We start from the raw sequence: 13,091 nt of genomic DNA, 5'->3' as shown, positions 1-13,091 counted from the left end.
GAAAAAGAGGAAAATGAATATATGGCCATTAGCCTGTTATTAAGGCACAGACTCTCTTTCCAGTTCTGAAAGAGCACCCATAGTCTCACTGAAGTAGCATTTATTTTTAAAAGCCACACAAATTTCATATTCTATTCTAGGCTATTATCCATGTATGTTTAAAATAATAAGTATTTACAATTACACAACAATTGATTATTATGTTTATAAGTTTCTAGAAGCTGCCCATATTCCTTGGCTGGTAGGCCCCTTTATCCACCTCCAAAACCAACATTGGCAGATGATACCTTTCGCATCACATTATTCTAAACTCCTCTTCTGCTTCCTTCTTCTAAAGACCCTGCCTGGAGAATATAGGATAATCTTCCTACCCCAAAGTTCTTACCATATCTGCAAAGTTCCTTTTATCACATGAGGTAACATATTCACAGGTTCCAGGTGTTAGGATGTGGACATCTTTGGGGTCATCGTTCTACCACAGTAATTATCCCATTTCTCATCAAATTTTCAACTTATTCATTTAGATCAGTATGGGATTATACTGATTTCATTCAATGGGTTATAATCGGCCATAGTAATTATTTTTTGATGCTTAATTGTTCCCGACTTGGCTCAAACAGCTTGTGTCTTTTTTTAAATGTTTATTCATTTTTGAGACAGAGAGAGAGAAAGAGAGAGAATGAGCGAGGGAGGGGAAGAAGGGACAGAGGATCTGAAGCAAGCTCAGAGCTGACAGCAGCAAGCCTAATGTGGGGCTCAAACTCACGACCATGAGATCGTGACATGAGCTGAAGTGAGATGCTCAACCGACTGAGCCACCCAGGCTCCCCAAGCTTGTGTCTTTTTTATATGTCTCCAGCATTCTTGAGCCCCTCTTTGTTGTCTGACAAGATTTTCAAGTCTCATCTTGTAGTTTTCCTGCCTCAGCCCTAAAACTAAGCCCTTTCTCCAAGGAGAATATCCTTGTTTGTAGGAATTTTACATTAAAGTATTTAGAGCATCAGGTCAACAACTTACTCCCAAATGACTGAGGAAGACAAAAAAAAAAAGGTCGCTATACTGTTCTTACAACTTTTCTGGAACTTTGTGATTACTTCAAAATAAAAAAATCATACATTATTTTATATTAATCATGCCTTCCGAAGTTCAAAATAAATTATTTGAGGTTTGTGTAAATATTAGTGCAGATGACTGAAAATTTACCAACTACAAAAAATCTGGAATTCACTAGTATAATCAGAAGATCACTTAACATTATGCTGGAAGGACACCCCAAACTTCATATTTAGGATAATCTCACATCATAAAAATAAAAATTATTTAGTGTTCCACTTTCCAACTTCATATTTATCTATATGATCCTATTCATTTGGGAAAAAAGTAAAGGACTATTAAAACCAATAAATGTTACAAAAATCAGTCATGTCTCCACACAGCAGCAATGAATAATTAAAAAATGAAATTAAGAAATAATTCCATTTATAAAAGGTATCCAGAAGAATAAAATACCCAGGAGTAAATTTAATCAAGGAGGTAAAAGACTTGTACACTAAAAACTATAAAACATGGCTGAACAAAATCAAAGGCCTAAGTAATGAAAAGATACCCCATGTATTAGAAGACTTAATGTTGTTAAGATGGCAATACTACCAAAAGAAATCTGCAGATTCAGGGGCACCTGGGTGGCTCAGTCAGTTAAGCATCTGACTCTTGGTTTCAGCTCAGGTCAAGATCTCAGTGTGTAGGGTCGAGTCCCGCGTCGGGCTCTGCACTGACAGTGTGCAGCCAGTTTGGGATTCTCTCTCTCCCTCTCACTCTGCCCCTCCTCCCCCTGCACTCTCTCCCTTTCAAAATAACTAAACTTTAAAAAAAAAATCCACAGATTCAATACATTCCGTGTCAAAATTCCAATATCCTTTTATTCAGGAATGGAAGTCATTCCTCCAATTCTAACGGAATTACAAGTCCCCAGTAGTCAATATAATTCTGGGAAAAAGAGAACAACGCTAAAAGACTCATACTTCCTGATTTCAAAATCTTACTGTAAAGCTACAGTAACCAAAACGGTGTGGAATGGGCCTGAGGATAGACATGTCAACCAATGGAATTAAGACCCCAAAACAAACCCATACATCTATGCCCAACTGGTTTTTGACAGAGGTGCCATGACCATTCAAAGGGAAAACAATAGTCCCTTCAACTGTACACCAAACTCAACATATAATGTGAAAATTAACTCAAAATGGTTCGGTGACCCATGAAATATGAACTAAAATGATAAAGCTCTTATAAGAAAACATAGGAGCAAGTCTTCATGACCTCAGATTCAGCAATGCAATCTTTGCTAGCACATCAAGAGCCAACAGCAAGAAAAAAAATTGGGCTTCATCAAAAGTAAAAACTTTTATGCATCAAAGGACATTATCAGGAAGTGAAAAAACCCACAGAATGGGAGAATACTTTTAAATCATATCTTCTAGGGGTCTAGAATCCAGGATATATAAAAACATTTACAACTCAATAATAAAAAGACAAACATCCCAGTTAAAATATGGGTAAAGAACTTGAATAAGACATTTCCCCAAAGATATACAAAGGGCCAACAAGCACATGAAAAGATGTTCAACGTTATTCGCCATTAGGGAAATGCAAATCAAAACCATAGTGAGGGGCCCCTAGGTGGCTGTCAGTTAAGCGTCTGACTTGGGCTCAGATCATGATCTCACAGTTTTTGAGTTTGAGCCCCACATTGGGCTCTATACTGACGGTTCAGAGACTGGAGCCTGCTTCAGATTCTGTGTCTCCCTCTCTCTCTGCCCCTCCCCTGCTCACAGTCTGTCTCTCAAAAATAAATAAATGTTAAAAAAAAAAATTTTTTTTAAGCTATAGCAAGATACCACTTCATACCCACAAGGATGGCAACAATATTAATTTTTAAATGGAAAAGAACAAATGTTGTGGCAATGTAAAAACTGGAACCCTCATACATTACCAGTGAGTTGTAAAATAGTTCAGCCACTGTGAAAACAGTTTGGTGAGTCCTCAAAAAGCTAAACATAGGACTACCATATGACCCAACAATTCCACTCCTGGCATATACCCAAAAGAAATGAAAACTGGTACTCAAAACAAATCCTTATATATGAATGTTGCCAGCAACAATACTCACAATAGCCAAAGGGTAGAAAGAACTCAAGTGTCCATCAACAGATGAATGGATAAAGTGTGGTATCTACAGGGGCACCTGGGTGGCTCAGTCAGGTAAGCATCCTACTTCAGCTCAGGTCATGATCTCAGAGCTTGTGAGTTCCAGCCCCGCATCAGGCCTTGTGCTCACAGCTCAGAGTCGGAGCCTGCTTTGAATTCTGTGTCTCCGTCTGTCTCTGCCCCTTCCCTGCTCACGGTCTGTGTCTGTCTCTCTCCCTGAGAAGTTAATGATTTAAAAAAAAAATTTTTTTTTAAAGTGTGGTATATACATACAACAATTACTTAGCTGTAAAAAGGAAAGAAGTAGCGACACCCACACCAGTGTTGCTGTAACAAGGCAGAACCTTGAAAACAGTGCTAAGTGAAAGGCCCAGACACAAAGGTCACACGTTATATGATTCCATTTCTAGGAGGCTTCCATAATAAATAGGAGATAGCTATTAAACCTAGTGAAACAGAAAGCATATTTGTGGCTGCCAGGGGTTTGGGGCAGCAGTAAATGGGGAGTAACTGCTTAATGGGTATAGGGTTTCATTTTGGAGTGATAAAAATGTTTTGGAACTAGACAGAAGTGGTAGTTGCACAACAATGTAACTGTATGAAATGCCACTCAATCGTGCACTTTAAAATGGCTAGTTTTAGGTTATATCAATTTCACCTCAAAAAAAATTTTAATGTTTATAATAAATGTTGGACAAATGTGTAAATTACAAGCACAGTTCTTTTTTGAAAGTCGAACATGTAAATTCAAGCACAGTAACTAGGCAGATAAAGTACTCTTCAACATTTAATAAGGTATTTGACATCTAAGCAAAGTAAGAGTTCAATTCCCACTCTCTCTCTCATGACTTGATTTAGAAATATTCATCCATCTCGTGGTATTTCTCCCTAGAAATTCATTTCCTCTATAAAAGTTTACCTGAATATCTCAATTATTAGAAACTGAGCCTGAACTAGAGCCATATTCATTCAAACTTCAACAAGTTTCTAGCCCTTTAGAGCGGATTCTAAATCAAATTCTTATAACTGACCAGTTCTCTTACTTCAAGAAGTAGACTACCCCAAAATTTCAGTTGTCTCTTCAACTTATATTAATGTGGTTATGAACATTTAAATGTCTTAATGTTCAAATATTTCATAGTTCTGATATCCTAAAACCACAAAATTAACATTTGTCCTCAGAGTTAAGACTGATTTCCTCAAGCAGGGCTATATCATTGAAATAACATATCTTTCTTGTGTACAATTCTCTTAAGAGGAATGTAAAGGTAGATATACAAATGCCTAATCATATTACTTCCTGCATAAAATTTGTTAACAGGTTAAACAACTTTCAGAATAAAGTTCAAAACTAAACTGTAGCTTAGCAGAAAAAGTTTTCCGTAACGTCTCCAGCTTTGTCCCTTGCTGTTCACTCTTCCTCAGTCTTTCTTTCTTCTCTAACCAGATGAACTTTCTCTTCTCACAGCCTCTCATTATGTAATGTGCCTTCTCTATGCCACCACAATGTAGCAAAACTAAATTGTTCATGACTCCCATTATTCTTTAAACTCCTTGAAGTTAGAGATTATAGCCTTTTCTCATTTGTATACTCAGCACCTGGCACAAAATCAAAGGCTGTTAGAAAATTAAAGTACAGAAATACGGATAACTATTAAGATCCATTATTAGAGTCTAAAATACTATGGTTTGTGACCATTCCAGAGGAGTTGGGGAGTGTAGTTCTAAAATACTATGGCTTCTGGGGCATCTGAGTGGCTCAGTTAAGCGTCTGACTTCAGCTCAGGTCATGATCTCAAGGTTTGAGTTTAGCCCCACGTCGCACTCTGTGCTGATAGCTCAGAGCCTGGAGTCGGCTTCAGATTCTGGGTCTCCCTCTCTCTCTGTCCCTCCCCCACTCATGCTCTGTCTCCCTCTCTCTCTCAAAATAAATAAACATTAAAAAAAAATTTTTTTAATACTATGGCTTCTTTTTCCTACATAATGGCAAAAAGGGAAACTATACATTAGGTTTTGTTTGGCTTCATTTTTTAAAATTATAATGCAGTCTTATTAGTAACTAACATCAAATAGATAACATTAATTTTGTAGACATATTTTTTAAATATCTACCTCATTAATTCAGAGTATAAATTTAGTCTGACTACCATCCAATGGAAGCTCTTTTATCTGCATTAGTAAAATGAAACATTACTACAATCGACATTTTTTAAGTCTTAAAAGTAGAAATTCTTTGACTAAAAAAGTTCCAACATCATTTTATAAATGAGGAAATGAACTGAGAGGTGCAGTTATACAGTCACCCAACTAATTAGTGGGAAAGTTGGGTCCACCCAGGTTCCCTTAATGTTGATGCTTTCAGCTCCAATATAACTTTATTTCCATTTCACCCTCATAGACAAGCAGGCAATGCAATTTACAACATCCTTCATTTTTTCCCAATCGTCAATCTAATGAGTACTTGGATCCTTAATACTTACTACATTTAACTGATTCCTTTATCTTTAAGATTTGTTCCCTTTAACATAATTCCTTCTCCCTATCATGGATGTTTAATGAATACCTACATTTGCTGAGTATAAATACATCAAAGTCATCCCACTGGGAAGACGAGGAAATGGGTAGACACACATGAGTAAGAATAACATAGTCCCTTATTTCAAAGTGCTCTACAATATTAGTTACAATCTGGTATCGTACTCTTATCATCTTTTTAAAATTATGACCTTATACATACATAGTATAAGAAAGATCTAATTGGGGTGCCTGGGTGGCTCAGTTAGTTAAGCGTCTGACTTCGGCTCAGGTCATTATGTCACAGTTTGTGAGTTCGAGCCCCACGTCGGGCTCTGTGCTGACAGCTCAGAGCTGGAGCCTGCTTTGGATTCTGTGTTTCCCTCTCTCTCTGCTCTTCCCCTGCTGATGCTCTGTCTCTCTCCTTCAAAAATAAATAAACATTAAAAAAAAAGATCTAATTACTTTTCATTATTAAAATATACATTATTTCTCCCTCTAGAAGATAAGGTCCATGAGAGCCAAAGATCTGTCTCCTTGGTTCACTGATACACTCTGAGTGCCTACAACAGGGCCTTCCATCAAAGGTACTTAAATATTTGTTGAGTGCATGAATGCTATAAGTATTAGGATCCAAATAGTAGGATGGAAGTACTATTTCCAGTAATGATGTGACAAAACATGTAAACCTTTCCTTACCCTAATGTGTGTGCCTAACCTCCAATTTTTTATTTGATTGGCCAATTACTCAGACCTTATATTAAACAGAACTAAAATTAGTTCACAGATGGGTAAACTATACTGTTTAACATCATGCCCTACCCAACTGCATCAAACCCTAGTAAATCTGCCAAGAAACCTATAAGCCCTTCTACTACTTAGACCTGAGCCCTTTTTCAAGTATAAAAGGTCTCCAGATGTTTTCCTTCTTTCCTGTAGCAGCTCAGAATTGGGATTATCATTCTCATCATTTTACAGAATGAAAAACTGAAGCCAGAGAATGGTTAGCAGAAAGTTAGATTCATTCACAGAATCTCTATTCTTCCTACCACATCATGCAGCCTTCTCCTGTTATCCTTTGAGACTCTTCTCCCACATTCCTGGCTATAAATACAATCTCTCTGGGTCCCCTCTTCTTTGCTGTCCCCATAATAAGCACACAGGCTCTCTGATTGTAAAGGTTTTGCTATTAATAATTCAGGGTAACAAAGACAAGAGGGCAAAAATAACAAATCTGGAGATGTTACAACAATTCAATGCTCAACATGTGTGTGTATAAATGCCTGGTACTATATAAAAATCATAGCATCTTTCCAAGTTCTTACTGTGAGAATCCCAAGCCTCCAAATTTACTGGTTCTCTTCTGAAATAATAAATATGAGCACCGCTAGGTTTCCAAAATTTTCCCTATCTACTACTTTCCCTCCCTTCCTCCCAGGACACAAAATATATTACAAGGAGAAATAGTGGGTACATCTCTATCAAGTGAGAAATCTGCATTTCTAAGGACCTTCAGGAGTCACATCACTCCTATAAAATTCTGACCCACAGGAGGATGACTGCCTTAGACCATCTCCTCACAGTGTGAAAAATTGGCATTTTCTCTTTTTATGGAATACACAGAGCTCCCAGCTCCCACTTTACATTTCCAAACATTTGAACAACTCCTCAGTATCAAAATTAAAATCCCTATCATAAGTTCTCCTCCTAGGGGCACCTGTGTGGCTCAGTTACGCATCTGACTCTTGATTTCCGCTCAGGTCATGATCTACAGTTTATGAGATTAAGCCCTGCATCAGTAGGGCTCACAATGACAGTGTGCAGCTTGCTTGGGATTCTCTCTCTGCCCTTCCCCTGAATGCGCGCATGCTCTCTCTCTCAATTAATTGATTAATTAATTAATTCTCCTCCAACATTTGCTTCTACCAGGACTTGTTCTTCATCATAATATCTTTTTTTTTTTTTTTTTTTTAATAACATCACTATCTTAGGCCCTTACTCAGGTCAGTTCCCAATGTTGATGTCAACATTTCTCAAATCTATACCCTTCATTATAATCCCACCATCACCTTTTCTTGTCTCAACTACTCTACTTAAACTCCAGGTATTCCTACCTCCAGGCTTAAGCTCCTTCACTGTATTTCTGCTCCATTTTCATAACCATAAAGAGGGCTTCTTCTCAACTAAGAATAGTGTACAAAATCTTTATCTGGCATTTAAAGATCTCCATACTTGCATCGATCTACCTTTACCAGCCTGTACCTTAAACATACAACCTCAGCAAATGTTCTCTGCTTTCCTACCTCTATTTATTTGCTTGGGTAGCATCCTTATGAAGAACTCTTTCCTCTCCCATCCCCCTCCAACTGCTAATAACCTTCCAAATGATCACATCCTCAACATAAAAGGAAAAAGGCTGAGGCACGTATCATTCGTTAAACACATTCTGTTCAGTGTTTTACAAATGATCTTAATCCCCACAAAAACATAATGGCTTAAGAGTATATTTTTGAGGAAGGAATTGAGGAAATGGAGGGCCAAAGGAGCTTACCCAATCTAAACAAGCAAGAATCCAAAATAACCTCATAGTATTTTGTATTTTTTAATAAAACATGGCACAAGATGGACAAGCTTGATAGTCAGGATGCCTAGGTTCAAATTCCAGTTGCTCCACTAGCAATCTGTATGAACTCAGCAAGTTATGTACTTGTAAGGTCTTTATTTCCCCATCTATAAAAAGGGAATAATTGTACTACTTACCACATCAGTAACAGAATTACATGACATAATGTAAAGTGCTTAGAATTGTATTTGGCCCATAGTAAAAAAATCAATGTTAACTGATATTAGTGTTGTTATTTTATCTATAGGCTATAATATGTGAACTGACAATACCAATTATATGTTCTTATTGTTCCCAAATCAACTTTTGGGCAAAAGCTGTATAAAGCTTGGGCGCCTGGGTGGCTCAGTCGGTTAAGGGTCCGACTTCAGCTCAGGTCATGATATCGCAGTTTGTGAGTTTGAGCCCTGCGTCAGGCTCTGTGCTGACAGCTCAGAGCCTGGAGCCTGTTTCAGATTCTGAGTCCCTCCATCTCTTGGTCCCTCCCCTGCTCATGCTCTGTGTCTCTCAATAGTAAATAAATGTTAAAAAAAAAAAAATTTTTTTTAAAGCTGTATAAGTTTAACAATATATTTTTTTTAACTTTTTTTTATGTTTATTTATTTTTGAGAGAGAGACAGAGAATGAGTGGGGAATGAGGAAAGAGAGAGGGAGAATCTGAAGCAGGCTCCAGGCTCTGGGCTGTCAGCACAGAGCCCGATGCGAGGCTCGAACTCACGAACAGTGAGATCATGACCTGAGCTGAAGTCAGACTATTACCGACTGAGCCACCCACGTGCCCCAACAATGTATTTTATTATTGCTCAATAAATATTTGCACAACACAAGAATTTTTAAACAATGATTAAACTGCCATGCTTTATTAAAAGAGATTCATTTGTCTATTCTGTTTCCTCTTTTGGGGAAACTAACAATACTTCCTAACTTTCTTCCCTTTTTTAGGCCACATGAAACTACCATATGCAATGCCACATGGTAGTAATATGTCAAATGGCACAAAACCATTATTGAGACTCAAACTTATTTGTCTTCTGCCATATGTTACTAACTCCCAGGTTTTAAAATGTCCAAAATGACACTTTTTGTTTACACACCAATCATTTCTAGGTCATAGTAACATGAAGCAAGTATACCATGATATCTGACCAGGCCATTTCATTTTATACATCTTTATGGCAAGAACTGTAAGGCATAAAATATTTTAATTCAAAGATATACACTTATCATACCCTTAGTCCTACCTTAACTTTGCTAAAATGAGTGCCTGAAAAGCTTCTGATAAGTGTGTTACCCTGGAATGCAGAAAAATATCAAGGAAGGGTGTTGAATGCTATTAACAGTGTAAGCCCCTCCAAAATGCTTGAGAGAAAGAACTTTGAACAAGGATAGATGAGAACTTATTCCAAACCCTTCAATATTAAACCTCACAAACCAAGATTATGTCCATACGATTTACTATTACATATGGTGATACCACGCTGGCTGGCTTCAGATAAAGACAAAGTTAAAAATACACATATTAATAAAACACTTGTCATTCCTGACTTGGAAATAACTGAGCTCCTACCCAATCGTTTCAAAGACGAAACAAGCAAACAAAAACAGACCCCCAAAAACTTTGAAGCTTAACTATGTAACAGACATTTTATTTCAACAAATTCCTACAATTCTTCCCTTACTCACAGGTAAAGTCACAGAATCAGCAAGGAGCAGAGCTGAAAGCTGGACGCAACCATATTTGGGATCCAGTGTTTTCCATAATCCACGATGACATGGTATACATTTGCATCACTCTCTTCATATAAACATATTTTATTAAAAAACTGAAAGAAAAGCTTCAAAAGAATAGTCTTACTCCATAGAATGTCCTCTGATATTTTTTCTCTTTCTAATGTTAATGTCAATGTGCTAAATTGATTCCAAAACCCATTAATAAGTCTCCATGGGCCCCAAACTACAACACTGCACTACAATAAAAAAAAAAAAAAAATTTAATGTTTACTGAGGGGGGGTGCGGTGAATAGGGGAGAGGCATAATGAGAGGGAGACAGAGAATCCGAAGCAGGAGGCTCTAGGATGTCAGCGCAAAAGCCCTATGTGGGGCACGGAACCTACCAACCATGAGATCATGACCTGGGAAGAAGTCAGATGCTCAAGGACTGAGTCACCCAGGCGCCCCTGCACTACACTTTTTACCTCCCGTTTAAAATTCCTTTTAACTGCTACAACAAGTCTAGGTGTGTTTCTCTGAAATGGAACTAATCTTCCCAACCCATTAAAAGCTGTCCTTAAAAAGATAAAACCCTTGAAAGCCCTTTAAATCTTGAATTGATCTATTTCTCTACTACAACCCTTTGGAGGCACACCCATCTTAGTTATTTATATTGTATCAAAAACTGCAGATGTTCTCCTTGGAGAACAACAGATCATTGTTGAAAGGAATGCGTTACTTTTCACTGTTCCTGCTGCATCACTGAGGAACATTTCACACTCAGGGCAAGTTTGGGGCAACAGAAACGAACCTGAGCAGCTGCCCACGGTGCTGAAACGGAGGATGAAACAATAATTTTGGAAATTTACTCCTGCCAGATTAGGACAAAATAAAGGAATTCACCAAAAACTAGCAGAGAACACTCAGTGGCTGCCACTTAAGTTGCTTGAATGCTTCTGGGATAGCTTGGCTTTTGTGTCTGCCCACTCCCTCACTGGGACAGAGTTCTTACATCAGTGCAGGTCAACTCCGTAAGTACCCTGGTAGAGCTGCTGGCTTTAAGAGGACTGGGACATGGAATCTGTCCCTAGTAGAGTCGCGTCCCACCTTCAATCTGAGCTTCCAGTCGGGGGTGGAGGAAGGTTACAAAGAAGGGAGGTGACTGCCCTCCTTTTTTCAAAGGCCACATAGTCCCCGCAACTGTAGTCAAGCGATATCGCCCGGGGACTTTGCGGCAGGTGACTGACCAAGAGAAGCCTTCCAAACATCTTCCCAGGCTCCTGCCACCGCAGGATGGGAATGTGAGAAGCCAAACAGATAATACAACAACTTTACACACAAATTCAAAGGGTGGAGATGGGGGAGAGCGGGAATCTGCCGTCAGAGGGCAGAGGGTTTTTGTTTTTGTTTTTGTTTTACCTTTTGCAAAAAGCCTATTTCCTCCGCACCCAGCCTGGGGAGGAGCAGCAAAGACCTCAGCAGCCGGGCCGCCACGGAGGGCCGGTGAGGGGGTGTGTTCCCCCCGCCAGGCCCCAAAGGAATCAAACCCCTGCCCGGCCGCCGAGAGGCCAGAGAGGCTCTTACCTGGAAGCCCGGCCCCGCAATACAAATAGGCTCGCCCACCGCGTCGCTGCGGGAGAAGTCCCTACCCTGACTTCATGACTGAATATCCGCACCGACCCCCACAGCCGGAATCGAAGTGGGGACGACAACACCAAGGCTAGACGGAAGTCCCGCCTCGCGGGCCTCATTGGCCGGCACGCAAAGACGAAGAAAAACCATTGGGCCACAGAGCTGTTTGCTAAGGCCCTTCCCACTCTCACACAGCGTCTCGCTGCTTGCTCCAGCTGGCAGGGAGAAAAGCCCAGTTCGTGGAGTGGCGTCTTGGCCGCGTGATCGGTCTTCCCGGGAAAGGAAGGGAAGGGGGGGGGGTGCTTCTGCAGCGCAGCTGAAGGATCCGCTTTTTGGCAGGGGAAGGGGCAGGCTGGCGGAGGGGATTGGCTGTGAAAGCCTACCACCCACTGTTCGTCCCCAGGCGTGGAGGCTGTGGGGTCAGCAGGGGACCATACGGAGCGGCCAGGGCCAGCCGGCTTGGTCCGCTCTGGCTTTGGGACGAAGCAGCCCGAGACCCAGCTGGCGGGCTGCCCCTGGGCGGGGCTGGCTCTGGCACTGTTAAGTCTCTTCCCTGCACCACACTCACCCGACTGGCTGAAGGGGCGAGGACGAAACCTCATCCCCACTGCATGGAGTCCAGGCTGAGATCCGATGGATGGGATCAAGTCCCACCAACGCTTTAGATAAGAGTCCGGGTCGCGTTGTTAGAGATGCGAGCAGACTGAAGGCTGAAAGCGAGTACCCGGACGTCTGGCTCGGAGCCGTGCTGACGTCAGCACTCCGGGCCTGACACGCGCCATCCCCGGGACTCAGCAAAAGTCAAACCGTGTGATTAAGCCCTAGGTCAGCCTTTTAAAACCCGAGCCTCCTTTTGGCGAGCCAAAAAAAAACAAAACAAAAAAACTCTTCCTACCGCCCTTCTGATTAACCTTCGGACCCGAGTATTCCAATCTTAAACCAAGCTACTTTGAAATTTAAATTACCTGGATTGGAACATCCTCACTGATTAACCAGTTACCAACTAGCTACTTTAAAGAGGCACTGTGCTTACGGCAAAGAATGCCAGGAAACCTAAATTCTGGTCCTGCTTCTGCTTCAAAATAATGTCCCTTTAAAAATCCATTACAGGCTTCGCATTCTTCAACCTCATCTTTTCAACAAAGGAGGGACTAAAGGGGGTTATCACCAAAAGAACCACCTGTAGAACACCACTGATGTAACTTGTAACCTTGATTGCCCTCGGGATACCTGCGTGGCTGGGACAAAAGAATGGGAGGAAAACTTTCCCTACTGTGTATGCCTTTTGAATTTTGAACCTTGTGAATATTATGTACTCAAAATTTAAACACAAAAAATTTTAAAAATAGAATTCAACAACGGCCATCAAAGGTACTTTGCTCTCTTATGTATTATGGGTACATA

At 40.2% G+C, this 13,091-nt stretch overlaps 1 protein-coding gene across 4 annotated transcripts in view; it reads right to left on the bottom strand.

Moving 5' to 3' along the window:
- Positions 1-12,342, bottom strand: part of RNF13 (ring finger protein 13) — a 162,705-nt gene extending 150,363 nt beyond the window's left edge. The window contains exon 1 of one of the 4 annotated variants that reach the window (XM_047100178.1): positions 12,256-12,342. The gene's annotated coding sequence lies outside the window, so the exon portion shown is untranslated. Of the gene's footprint in view, positions 1-10,027; positions 10,103-11,639; positions 11,771-12,255 lie in introns of those variants that run through there. The other 3 variants (XM_047100181.1, XM_047100177.1, XM_047100179.1) reach the window with 3 other exon arrangements.
- Positions 12,343-13,091: the final 749 nt, after the last annotated feature.

Source organism: Lynx rufus, unplaced genomic scaffold (genome assembly GCF_022079265.1).
Source record: "Lynx rufus isolate CCGP_SWC_20201006 ecotype Redwood Valley unplaced genomic scaffold, mLynRuf1.p SCAF_5, whole genome shotgun sequence".
In the NCBI taxonomy this organism is placed as follows: domain Eukaryota; kingdom Metazoa; phylum Chordata; class Mammalia; order Carnivora; family Felidae; genus Lynx; species Lynx rufus.
The sequence above is the reverse complement of the archived record's forward strand: the minus strand, read 5'-3'. Positions and strand labels throughout refer to the sequence as shown.